The sequence below is a fragment of the Bombina bombina genome, chromosome 7, assembly GCF_027579735.1.
Source record: "Bombina bombina isolate aBomBom1 chromosome 7, aBomBom1.pri, whole genome shotgun sequence".
NCBI lineage: Eukaryota > Metazoa > Chordata > Amphibia > Anura > Bombinatoridae > Bombina > Bombina bombina.
Genome location: NC_069505.1, coordinates 585869637 through 585883887, shown reverse-complemented (window position 1 = coordinate 585883887; position 14251 = coordinate 585869637). Strand labels below are relative to the sequence as shown.

General features: G+C 37.7%; 1 protein-coding gene across 5 annotated transcripts in view; it reads left to right on the top strand.

Moving 5' to 3' along the window:
- Positions 1 to 13373: 13373 nt before the first annotated feature.
- The window catches only part of LOC128667145 (zinc finger protein 436), a 135094-nt gene continuing 134216 nt past the window's right edge, over positions 13374 to 14251 (top strand). For all 5 annotated transcript variants that reach the window (XM_053722070.1, XM_053722069.1, XM_053722071.1 and 2 more), the window contains exon 1: positions 13374 to 13418. The gene's annotated coding sequence lies outside the window, so the exon portion shown is untranslated. The remainder of the gene's footprint in view (positions 13419 to 14251) is intronic.

Sequence of the window (14251 nt, the reverse complement as noted above, 5' to 3'; positions counted from 1 at the left end):
GTTGTAGACACACAATTTTTTTGCCCCTTGAGCCAGTGCTGCAATTTCAACAAATATTTTTCCCGGCTGCTTTTGCTTGTTTGTACTTTGCTCCTCCCCTGCCCAATTTCACTATGAATGTTGTGGGTGTGCCGTGGGGCTTGCAAAGTTGCGCTGCTAGCCTAAACCTGCCTGCCTATTTGTGCTCACTGCTCAGTGACATGCGGCCCAGGGCTGTGCACTGACAGACTTGGAACAGAGTCAGAGAGCAGAATTTTCATAGTTTGCGCACCTAAACCTTTTCTTCAGTGATTTATTTTAGAGTGCTCTGTTTATCTTTCATTTGATGCTCTGCTGAGCCAGGGAGCAGCTCTAGGCATGAGCTTTATAATTAATGCAGTGCAGTTTACATATTTTGTATGTGTGTGTCTGAGTTTTTGTGTGTCTCAGTGCTTTTGTGTGTGTGTGTCTCAGTGTTTTTGTGTGTGTCTGCTTTCTGGGGGGGGGGGGGGGTGACACCATGACTTACCGCACCGGGTGACACCAACCCTAGTGACGCCACTGGAGGGAACATTTTGTCGGTATCTTTTGTTAACAAGCAGGGAGGTAAACCCAGGAGCGTGCACGTCTGCAGTTTTGCTGCAATGTTATTCCTTTGCAAGAGCACTAGATGGCAGTACTCTGCCTGCCATATAGGGCTCCAGACATCTACCTAGGAATCTCTTCAACAAAGAAAACCACAGGACGTAGATAGCAAATTTGACAATAGAAGTAAATTGGAAACTTTTAAATAAAATATATATTGTTCTGGGAATCACAAACTAGTTTTTGTGTGGTTTCAAATCCATTTAATCTATTAAAAGACTGCAGGGGGAAAAAAGAATTACCATGTGTGTACTGTCCCTTTAAACTTAAGGATTACTTACCAAGTTTATTGGGGATGTACGGAATAACAAGGGTGAATGACAAAATGCAGTGCCCATAGACTATAATGGGATTACATGGAACAAGTATATATAAACTGCGCTTCCCAGTTATCACATAAAGTATTTCACAACGGATATAGAACCAACATATTAAAATACCATAGAAAGTAAGTGGTATATAGTTGTACGTACACTATATAATACAGAGAATATAGGGTAAAACTCCAAAGTGACCTGTATACTTCTAACCAGATCAGAAAAGCATATCTCACCCCTGTTGGTATGGAAGTTCCTGCATATGATGGAAGCAGAGGAAAAAGTATTTTCCAATATATTTCCCTGGAAAGAGATGTGGACAATTCCAAGCGGTGGCCTCAGAAATGCTGTCAATAGATGCTGCTCTAATTATACTGAGAGGACTGTGATCCTCCTCCCAAATGGAACTTGAAAGACAAAAACAGAGCACAAACCACTCTAAGAGGCCTATGTATCAAAGGTCTTGCGGACCTGATCCGCACTGTCGGTCTCGCTGAATGCGGAGAGCAATACGCTCTCCGTATTCAGCATTGCACCAGCAGCTCACAAGAGCTGCTGGTGCAACGCCGCCCCCTGCAGACTTGCGGCCAATCGATTGGCCGCCAGCAGGGGGGTGTCAATCAACCCGATCGTACTCAATCAGGTTGAATTGTGGCGATTCCTGTCCGCCTGCTCAGAGCAGGCGAACAGGGTTATGGAGCAGCGGTCATTAGAAACACGGGCCCTCAAGCTCCAATCGGAGCTTGATAAATGGCTTCTAACAGTAAAAGTATTTAATACAAAATGTGAAGCGCAAGTAAAAAATATACGTACAGGAATTAAAAACAACAAAGCATATAGTGCATATCACCACAGAAACTCTGTTGCAGGCCAGATGAGTGTTGACTTGTACCACTCGGTCACCGTGAAGACTTTGGTAGTGCGGGGCTACTCAAATTTGTAATAGCCTGTGTCTGGAGATTATGTGACTACGCTATAGCTTCTCAGCGCGTTTCATCGGGATCCGACCCGACTTTGTCAAGAGGTGATGTATCAACAAACCGCTTCCTTTTGAATTCAGTGGGCTGTCAAAGGTCAGGTACGTTGCAGTGTCTGATTGGCTGACTACGTCTCACTTAATGATTGGCTACTGAATGCCAATGAAATCCTCCCAAGCAGCTGTCATAGCGATATGTGATATAATACATAAAGTGCTAGGAAGGCATATATCTAGCTATTGGATAATACTTATATAGCTATACACATACAAGCATGTATTAAGTAACGCTGCAAAAGGGGTACAATGTAAAAAATTCAGTAATAAAAAAAACATTGCAAAGCAAATAAAACGCTTATGATTGAAAACATTGGAACACGTAAAAGGCTATCCGGCAGACAAAATGCAAACTATCAATAGTTAATGATGTAAGTAATTGTATACTGTGATATGAGAAAATGATCCAGGATACTAAATGTGAAATCATATCTGCTATCAAAAATGAGTGACTATTATGTGATCTCATAGATAGCTCTGCAGATTATCAGCTGCTACCGCTAAAACACTGTCCTTACTAAAACAGGGGAGAGATAAGATATATGGAAACACTACTCCTCTGTGATACAACATGGTGTGTTAAACCAAAGAAAATAGGTGTATGTACTTATGGGAATAGCTACTAGCTGGACTCCAAAAGCCTATACTGATTATGAAACGAACATTAAAAAGGACACTGAGTAAATAATCCTTACAATGTGCCTACATGCAATACAAAGTATGTGAGACGTAGAGGAATGTTACATATAACTAAGGCGAAAAACCTACGTCAAAGAATCCCCCAAATCCTAATCTTCAAATGAGAACACCCAAAGTGCTGCAACATAGTTACATAAAAGCCTGAAGGTCTAAGTCTATATTAAGACCTTTACGATCGACTGTGTTCAGAGTCTGGAGTTCATGAATCCAGTATGTTTTACGCTGTCAAAGAGTTTTTAATCGATTATTGGAACTATTAGGCGGAATCTAGTCAATGACTTTGATTTTTAGTCTCGTAGAATTAGCATTATGAAAGTGTCTGAAATAGTCAGGTACACTATGGGTCTCGATTTTGTTTTTGATATTACAGCAATGTTCACTAAATCTAGTTTTACTAACCCTTTTGGTTCTTCAAATATAGAAACAATTACAAGTGCAAACTAGAAGATATACTACAAAAGTAGATCTGCACGAATATTTGCGTTTAACCTTATATTCTTTAGTATTATCTATATTATTGAAAGTATTACCCTTTATGATATGACTGCAAATATTGTAGTTACTACTTCCACACGACCATGTCCCATTGGCTCTACTTAGCCAATGTGAATTCTCAAGTTTTTTAGATCTTGGTATTGGTCTTAATTTAGATGGAGCTAACATATTATTAAGATCCTGATTCTTTTTAAATGTAATTAGGGGCCTTTCCAGAAGGATTTTAATACTGGATCACTAGTTAAAATGTTCCAATGTTTTTTAAGGATATTTTCAATATCCCTGCTACCCTGAATATATAGTAATGAACCTAACATTGTCTCTCTTAGCTGCCCTTTATTGGTTTTTATCTACTGGACAGAGCATGTCCTCTCTGTTCATTCTGGATACTTTTTCTTTGACCCTACGTATAAGGGTAGTATCGTATCCCTTTTCCTTGAAACTTTTATCCAAAACTATGGCTTCTTTGTTATAGTCTGAAGTGTGGGTGCAGTTTCTACGTATCCTTTGATATTGTCCAAGAGGGATATTGTTTTTCCATCTTGGAAGATGGCCACTCTTGGCGTTAAGAAACCCATTTTTGTCTGTTGGCTTCCTGTAGTTTTTAGCAGCAACCCTAATCTTGATCCACAAAAAGAAGGAGATCTAAAAATTCTATTTGATCTTTCTTGATGTTACTTGTGAATTCAAAATTCATAGAGTTGCCATTAATACATTTGATGAAATTGTTTATCTGATCTTCCTGGCCTTTCCAGATAATAATTATGTCATCTATATATCTAAATTAACTAATGAGATGATTGCTTTAGGGGTTGTTATGCCAAATATATTTATTTTCAAAATTATTCATAAAAAGGTTTGCGTACAATGGAACAAAAGTGGTCCCCATCGCAGTTCCCCGTAGCTGCAAATAAAACTGAGAATCAAACTGAAAATAAAATCAATACCTGTGAGGATGAAACGGATTTGTGAATTTGGAAGTTGGCTGTTGTGTGGGATACATGTGTACAAAGCTGTAACATCACATGTAATCCAGAGGAAATCTTGTTCCCATTTAATTCCTTCAAAGGCCTTCATAGTTTGTGTTGTATCTTTTAAAATGGATTTGGTGTTTCTCACTATAGGCTTTAAAAAATGATCAATATAAGTGGATAGGTTACTGGTTAAGGACCCAAAATTATAGGTCTCTCAGGAGGGTCGCCAAAAGCCTTGTGAACATTCAGGAGATGATAAAAAATTGGTGTAAAGGGATTTCTTTATAACAAAAAATTAAACTCATTGTTTGTGAGAACACTGTCTAGTTTCGCTGTGTTCAAAATGACATTGAGTTCTTTAATAAATGTGCTTGTAGGATCCAAAGCTAGTTTCTTATATGTACTGACCTCATTCAGTATCCTGAAAGCTTCCTTGAGGTAACCAGATCTATCTTGGACTACCACTCCACTGCCTTTTTCAGCTGCTCTAATGATTATGTCAGTATTATTTTTAAGAGCAGATAGTGTGTGTCTCTCATGTGATGACAAATTATCATTGAATTTGTTGATATATTTGCCATTTTTATACTCCCACAACTTGGACAGATCTCCACTGACCAATTTGTTCAAGATTTTAATATGTCCTCCTTGTGCTCCAACTGGGAAAAAGGAAGAGGGATTTTTGAAAGAAGTATGCACCATACTTGGCTGCTCTACATGTTCATGAATACTGAGGTCCAACAAAGATTAATCTAAGGTTGTATGTTGAATCTATGATGGATTCTCACAGTTAAGAGATTCTAAGGTTTGTAAAGCATCTCTATCAGTGTAATCTAGAATAGGTTCCCTTTGTAGTATGGGTGTTGTAGTATGGGTGTTGTGCGTGGTTGCTGTTTGATAAAATACTGTATCTTTTAAGGGTCATTTTCCTTATATATTTTTGTAAGTCAATGTAAGTCTCAAATTTATTGGGAGCCTGTTTATACATTGTCCTTGTTCCTAATTAAGGCTGCCTTCTTGGATCATTTTCTCTGAATGTGTCGTCCTCTCCTCGCTCTTCGCTGATTGGAATAGCCAATATAATGCAAGCTTAATCCTATTGGCTGATTGGATCAGCCAATAGGATGAAAGCTCAATCCTATTGGCTGATTGCAACAGCCAAAATTATTTTTCCCCCTTAATTCCTATTGGCTGATAGAATTCTATCAGCCAATCAGAATGTAAGGGACGCCATCTTTAATGACATAATTTAAAGGGAAATTTCATTCTTTAACAGCCATCGGAAGCAGAGGATGCTCCGCGCCGGATGTCTTGAAGATGGACCCGCTCCATGCCGGATGGATGAAGATAGAAGATGCCGTCTGGATGAAGACTTCTGCCCGCTTGGATGAAGACTTCTGCCGGCTTCGATGACGACTTCTGCCTGCTTGGATGAGGACTTCGCTGCCTGGATGAGGATGGATGGTCTTCAAAAACTGTGATCGTCAGGGGCAATGTAAAATAGCTAAATGCCATTTTAAGGGCAATGCCCATCCAAATGCCCTTTTCAGGGCAATGGGGAGCTTAGGTTTATTTAGATAGGATTTTATTTGGGGGGTTTGGTTGGGTGGGTGGTGGGTTTTACTGTTGGGGGGTTGTTTGTATTTTTTTTTACAGGTAAAGAGCTGATTTCTTTGGGGCAATGCATTGCAAAATGCCCTTTTAAGAGCCATTGGTAGTTTAGTGTAGGCTAGGGTTTTTTTTTTATTTTTTTTTGGGGGGGGGCTTTTTTATTTTGATAGGGCTATAAGATTAGGAGTAATTTTTTTTTATTTTTGATCATTTCTTTTTTTATTTTGTGTAATTTAGTGTTTATTTTTTTTGTACTTTAGATAATTGTATTTTGTTAATTTAATTTATTTAATATTATTGTAATGTTAGGTGTTAGTAAAAGGCAGGTTAGGTTTTATTTTACAGGTAAATTTGTATTTATCTTAACTAGGTAGCTAGTAAATAGTTAATAACTATTTACTAACTAGTCTACCTAGTTAAAATAAATACAAACTTAGCTGTGAAATAAAAATAAAACCTAGATTACGAGTTGTGCGTTAGGTTTAAAAAGCAGCGTTAACAGGTCCTAACGCTGCTTTTTAATGCCCGCTGGTTACGAGTCTTGCAGGTACAGGTGTACCGCTCACATTTTTGGCCAGACTTGGAAATATCGCAAACCCACTTACGTAAATTGCGGTATCCTCTTTTTTCAATGGGACTTGCATAGCGCCGGTATTACGAGTCTGCCAAAAAGTGAGCGGTACAGCCTCTCCTGTCAAGACTGGTACCGCATTTTAAAGTCAGTAGTTAAGAGTTTTACACTACAACGACGTAGCATAAAACTCTTAACTAAAGTGTTAAAAGTACACTAACACCCATAAACTACCTATTAACCCCTAAACCGAGGCCCTCCCGCATCGCAAACACTAAAATAAAATTTTTAACCCCTAATCTGCCGAACCGGACATCGCCGCCACTATAATAAACATTTTAACCCCTAAACCGCTGCACTCCCGCCTCGCAAACATTAGTTAAATATTATTAACCCCTAATCTGCCGTCCCTAACATCGCCGACACCTACCTACATTTATTAACCCCTAATCTGCCGCCCCCAATGTCGCCGCCACTATACTAAATGTATTAACCCCTAAACCCAAGTCTAACCCTAACACCCCCTAACTTAAATATAATTAAAAGAAATCTAAATAAAAATTCCTATCATTAACTAAATAATTCCTATTTAAAAGTAAATACTTACCTATAAAATAAACTCTAAGCTAGCTACAATATAACTAATAGTTACATTGTAGCTAGCTTAGGATTTATTTTTATTTTACAGGCAAGTTTGTATTTATTTTAACTAGGTAGAATAGTTATTAAATAGTTATTAACTATTTAATAACTACCTAGCTAAAATAAATACCTGTAAAATAAAACCTAACCTAAGTTACAATTACACCTAACACTACACTATAATTAAATTATTTCCCTAAATTAAATACAATTAAATACAATTAAATAAAATTATCTAAAATACAAAAAACCCCCACTAAATTACAGAAAATAATAAACAAATTACAAGATTTTTAAAATAATTACACCTAATCTAATCCCCCTAACAAAATAAAAAGCCCCCCCCCCATAAAAAAAGCCCAACCCTACACTAAATAACAAATAGCCCTTAAAAGGGCCTTTTGCGGGGCATTGCCCCAAAGTAATCAGCTCTTTTACCTGTAAAAACCAATAGGATTGAGCTTGCATTCTATTGGCTGATTGGCTTGGATGAAGACTTCTCCCGGCTTTGTTGAGGACTTCGGCCCGGTTGGATGAAGACTTCTCCCGGTAGGGTGATCTTCAATGGGTTAGTGTTAGGTTTTTTTAAGGGGGTATTGGGTGGGTTTTAGAGTAGGGTTGGTTGTGTGGTGGTGGGTTTTAATGTTGGGGGGGATTTGTAATTTTTTTATACAGGTAAAAGAACTGATTACTTTGGGGCATGGCCCCGCAAAAAGCGCTTTTAAGGACTATTTGTAATTTAGTGTAGGGTAGGGCTTTTTTTATTTCGGGGGGGGGGGGCTTTTTTATTTTGTTAGGGGGATTAGATTAGGTGTAATTAGTTTAAAAATCTTGTAATTTGTTTATTATTTTCTGTAATTTAGTGTTTGTTTTTTTTGTACTTTAGATAATTTTATTTAATTGCATTTAATTGTATTTAATTTAGGGAAATAATTTAATTATAGTGTAGTGTTAGATGTAATTGTAACTTAGGTTAGGTTTTATTTTACAGGTAACTTTGTATTTATTTTAGCTAGGTAGTTATTAAATAGTTAATAACTATTTAATAACTATTCTACCTAGTTAAAATAAATACAAACTTGCCTGTAAAATAAAAATAAATCCTAAAATAGCTACAATGTAACTATTAGTTATATTGTAGCTAGCTTAGGTTTTATTTTATAGGTAAGTATTTAGTTTTAAATAGGAATTATTTAGTTAATGATAGGAATTTTTATTTAGATTTCTTTTAATTATATTTAAGTTAGGGGGTGTTAGGGTTAGGGTTAGACTTGGGTTTAGGGGTTAATACATTTAGTATAGTGGCGGCGATGTTGGGGCGGCAGATTAGGGGTTAATAAATGTAGGTAGGTGGCGGCGATGTTAGGGCCAGCAGATTAGGGGTTAATAATATTTAACTAATGTTTGCGAGGCGGGAGTGCAGCGGTTTAGGGGTTAATATGTTTATTATTGTGGCGGCGACGTTGGGGGCTAAAGATTAGGGGCTAATAAGTGTAGGTAGGTGGCAGCGACATTGGGAGCGGCAGAGTAGGGGGTTAATAAATATAATGTAGGGTTCGGCGATGTTGGGGGCAGCAGATTAGGGGTTCATAAGTATAATGTAGGTGGCGGCGGTGTCCAGAGCGGCAGATTAGGAGTTAATAATTATAATGTAGGTGTTGGCGATGTCAGGGACGGAAGATTAGGGGTTAATAAATGTAAGATTAGGGGTGTTTAGACTCGGGGTTCATGTTAGGTTGTTAGGTGTAGACATAAAATGTATTTCCCCATAGGGATCAGTGGGGCTGCGTTAAGGAGCTTTACGCTGCTTTTTTGCAGGTGTTAGACTTTTTTTCAGCCGGCTCTCCCCATTGATTCCTATGGAGAAATCGTGCACGAGCACGTTACACCAGCTCACCGCTAACGTAAACAGCGCTGGTATTGGAGTGCGGTAATGAGCAAAATTTTGCTCAACGCTCACTTCATGTCTGGTTTGTAAAAACTCGTAATACCAGCGTTGTCTGTAAGTGAGCGGTGAACATAAACTGCTCGTTAGCACCGCACAGCCTCTAACGCAAAACTCGTAATCTAGGTGAATGTAACTATAAGTTATATTGTAGCTAGCTTAGGGTTTATTTTACAGGTGAGTATGTATTTAGTTTTAAATAGGAATTAGTTATTAATAGTAAGTTTTATTTAGAATTATTTTAATTATATTAAAGTTAGGGGTGTTAGGGTTAGACTTAGGGTTATGTTAAGGGTTAATATATTTATTTAGTGTTAGTGATGTGGGAGGCCAGAGGTTTAGGGGTTAATAACTTTAGTATAGTGGCGGCTGCGACATTGGGGGCGGAAGATTAGGGGTTAATAAGTGTAGGTAGGTGACGGCGACATTAGGGGCGGAAGATTAGGGGTTAATAAATTTATGTAGGTGGCAGCCATGTTGGGGGCGGCAGATTAGGGGTTAATATGTTAGGTAGGTGGCGGCGACATTGGGGGGCTGCAAATTAGGGGTTAATAAGTGTAATGTAGGTGTCGGCGATGTCGGGGCGGCGCGTTAGGGGTCTTTAGACTCGGGGTTTATGTTAGGGTGTTAGGTTTAAACATACATTTTTTTTCCTTATAGACATCAATGGGCAGCGTTATGTAGCTTTACACTCTGCGCTTGAAGGTGTTAGGCTTTTTTTTAGCCGGCTCTCCCCATTGATGTCTATGGGGAAATCGTGCACGAGCACGTCAAAACACTGCTTGTATTTGGGTGCGGTATGGAGCTCAACGCAAGGATATCGCCCGCACAAGCCGTTTTTTTGCAAACCTGTAATAGCAGCGCTATTAAAGGTGAGCGGTGAAAATAACTTGCAAGTTATTAGCGAGCCAGCCATAATGCAAAACTCGTAATCTGGCTGACTATTATTTAAGATATTTAGAGAGCGCTGTCTGCTGTGTCTGGACAGGCAGTCACCAAATACCTCATTGACAGAGATGTTGGTCATATTATATGTATAAAAACAATCAACCAATGTTGATATCCAATGTAAACCACAAAATCTTCTTGAAGGGATTCGCTGCTGAAAAAAAAACACAGAGATAAAAACATGCAACAAGTATATATAAGCTGCGCTTCCCAGTTATCACATAAAGTATTTCACAACGGAAATAGAACCAACATATTAAAATACCATAGAAAGTAAGTGGTATATAGTTGTACGTTCAATATATAATACAGAGAATATAGGGTAAAACTCCAAAGTGACCTGTATACTTATAACCAGATCAGAAAAGTATATCTCACCCCTGTTGGTATGTAAGTTCCTGCATATGATGGAAGCAGAGGAAAAAGTATTTTCCATTATATTTCCCTGGAAAGAGATGTGGACAATTCCAAGCGGTGGCCTCAGAAATGCTGTCAATGGATTCTGCTCTAATTATACTGAGAGGAGAGGACTGTGATCCTCCTCCCAAATGGAACTTGAAAGACAAAAACAGAGCGCAAACCACTCTGAGAGTAAAAGTATTTAATACAAAATGTGAAGCGCAAGTAAAAAATATACGTACAGGAATTAAAAACAACAAAGCATATAGTGCTCTTATTAAAACTAGATTTAGTGAACATTGCTGTAATATTAAAAACAAAATTGAGACCCATAGTGTACCTGACCATATCGGACACTTTCATAATGCTAATTCTACGGGACTAAAAATCAAAGTCATTGACTGGATTCCTCCTAATAGTTCCAATAATAGATTAAAAACTCTACGACAGCGTGAAACATACTGCATTCATTAGGATTAGGATTTGGGGGATTCTTTAACATAGGTTTTTTGCCTTAGTTATATGTAACATTCCTCTACGTCTCACATACTTTGTATTGCATGTAGGCATACTGCAAGGATTATTTACACTATGTCCTTTTTAATGTTCGTTTCATAATCAGTATAGGCTTTTGGAGTCCAGCTAGTAGCTATTCCCATAAGTACATACACCTATTTTCTTTGGTTTAACACGCCATGTTGTATCACAGAGGAGTAGTGTTTCCATATATCTTATCTCTCCCCTGTTTTAGTAAGGACAGTGTTTTAGCAGTAGCAGCTGATAATCTGCAGAGCTATCTATGAGATCACATAATAGTCACCCATTTTTGATAGCAGATATGATTTCAAATGTAGTATCCTGGATCATTTTCTCATATCACAGTATACAATTACTTACATCATTGACTATTGCTAGTTTGTATTTTGTCTGCCGGATAGCCTTTTATGTGTTCTAATATCTTCAATCATAAGCGTTTTATTTGTTTTGCAATGTTTTTATACTGAATTTTTTACATTGTACCCCTTTTGCAGTGTTACTTAATACATGCTTGTATGTGTATAGCTATATAAGTAGTGTCCAATAGCTAGGTATATGCCTTCTTAACACTTTATGTATTATATCACATATCACTATGACAGCTGCTTGGGAGGATTTCATTGGCGTTCAGTAGCCAATCATTAAGTGACACGTAGTCAGCCAATCAGACGCTGCAACTTACCTGACCTTTGACAGCCCGCTGAATTCAAAAGGAAGTAAGCGGTTTGTTGATACATCACCTCTTGACAAAGTCGGGTCGGATCCCGATGAAATGCGTTGAGGAGCTATATCGTAGTCACATGATCAGTCCACAGCACTCCAAAAATATATTTTCAGCAATTTATTAGTGGAAAATAGCAACGTTTTGGGGTCACCGCCCCTTACTCATGCTTGATACAATGTATACTACAAATGGTACTTTTAAACCTTTAAAAGTACCATTTGCAGTATACATTGTATCAAGCATGAGTAAGGGGCTGTGACCCGAAACATTGCTATTTCCCACTAATAAATTGCTGAAAATATATTTTTGGAGTGCTGTGGACTACTTTCTACTATACATGTCTTTGGGGACTTGGCAATGTCCTTTGTTTACACGAGCACCCATCATTACTACTGTGCTGTACTCCCTAACTTTGGTTTGTACTCACATGATCTACAGACACAGGCTATTACAACTTTGAGTAGCCCCGCACCTCCAAGTCCCTTCACTGGTTCCGGTTGCGCTTAGACTGAAGGAAGGACCGAGTGGCACAAGTCAACACTCATCTGGCCTGCAGCAGAGTTTCTGTGGTGATATGCACTATATGCTTTGTTGTTTTTAATTCCTGTACGTATATTTTTTGCTTGCGCTTCACATTTCGTATTAAATAAGTTTACTCTTAGAGTGGTTTGTGCTCTCTGTTTTTGTCTTTCAAGTTCCATTTGGGAGGAGGATCACAGTCCTCTCAGTATAATTAGCACAGCATTCATTGACAGCATTTCTGAGGCCACCACTTGGAATTGTCCACATCTCTTTTCAGAGACATAAATTGGAAAATACTTTTTCCTCTGCTTCCATCATATGCAGGAATTTACATAGCAACAGGGGTGAGATATACTTTTCTGATCTGGTTAGAAGTATACAGGTCACTTTGGAGTTTTACCCTATATTCTCTGTATTATATATTGTATGTACAACTATATACCACTTACTTTCTATGGTATTTTAATATGTTGGTTCTATATCCATTGTGAAATACTTTATGTGATAACTGGGAAGCGCAGTTTATATATAGTTGTTGCATGTAATCCCATTATAGTCTATGGGCATTCCATTGTTATTAACCCTTGTTATTCCATAGAAAGCAGCTATAATCTGATGTAATCTCACTTTCAGGATATGCTACTGTACCTGGGGAACATATCTGGTAAATATCTAGTTTATGTCTCATAGTTTAGTTGCATTTTTTCATTCACCCTTGTCATTCCTTTTAGTACATCCTGTTTATTGTGTTATTTAGTGTTGTTTTGCTCCTTCATATATGTAACACCAGATTAAAACATAACTTTTGTATATTACACGTACACCTGTTATTATTTTTTAAAGTTTTTTATTTTTATTTTATTAAAAATTGTTTTGTCCCAGAGCAATAAAATTACAAATATGAATCCACTCTATTACCCCTGGGCAAGAAAATAAAATATAAAGGGACGTCCAGTTAGTACAAATGTCACTTTTGTTTGACCTCACTGTGTTCCTGTCCAAAACCAAACCCCATCTCCTGTTTGATTTTAATCCCTTGAATCTGTGCACTTATTGGGTGTTCCATTAGTCTGTAACTCTCCCCATCGCATTTTCCTAAGCGTTTTGGGATTTGTAGTCCAGCGGCTTTTAATTTGTAAAGGAACGTAAATACAGAGGACTGCACTTCCCAGTATGCTTTGCCCAAGCGCAGGTTACACTTTTTTTTCTCAATGCTGCATGGTAATAGTAGTCTTTAAAAACGCTAGTGTGCGTATACACTCCATTAAAGAACTACATATCCCACAATCCATATCGGGATCCGTTTGCGCTTATGCAAAGGTTACCAATGAAATGAGGGATCCTCCCCGCTCTGATCCCTACACATGGCTGCAGGAGGTAGGCGATGGGCTGCTTTGTGTTTTGTTGTGGGTACAGGAAATGATATTTGTTGTTTGTAATAGTACGGGGAGTACTGATGTATATGCAGAAATAAATACATAGGGCAAACAGAGAGTCAATATGCACAGTAGGAAGTATATACTAGGATTATACCATGTGCAGGAGTTTCGTGCATATTAAATATACACACATACTTGATCGGATCGAAAATGTTATTTAAATACTTGTAAGTTGTTTGTTAAATCAATATTATGTTATTAAAATATGCAGGAGGCTGAATACAGTGCTGGCAACAGTCTTGTATGATTGATCTGCGCTATTAAGGAAGCAGTACAGTATATTGTGGTTCAAATGACTTGTTGTTTTTCATAATCATTTCCCTGGCAGGATCTGAGTCTGCTTAGATTGATACAACAGCTATAATGAGCTTGATACATTTGTATCTTTATTTGCTTTATCATTACTATCTGCAGGGACTAGATAGGGACTGTCAGACTGCTACTTTTTGTGCCTAATTGTTTTGTGTGTGAGTGATCACTGCTTTTTTTTTTTTTGCCTTGTATCAGTTTTATTGTAAAATAAACTAAAGTGATATTAAACAGTAAATAAATGCATAATTATGTATTCAAAGCAAGTATTTGGTAACACCATATTGGGTGGGACCTTGTTTTTTCTATCTCTCTGAGGACAATTAGATACAGATCTAAAACAGGCAATAAAAGAGTGTGCAAACAAGAATGTATAGGATTGTTTAAAATATAACACAACCTTGTTTGCACACTCACCCCCCTTGTTTTCTGCTGAGGACACTTAGGGACAGATATGTGACG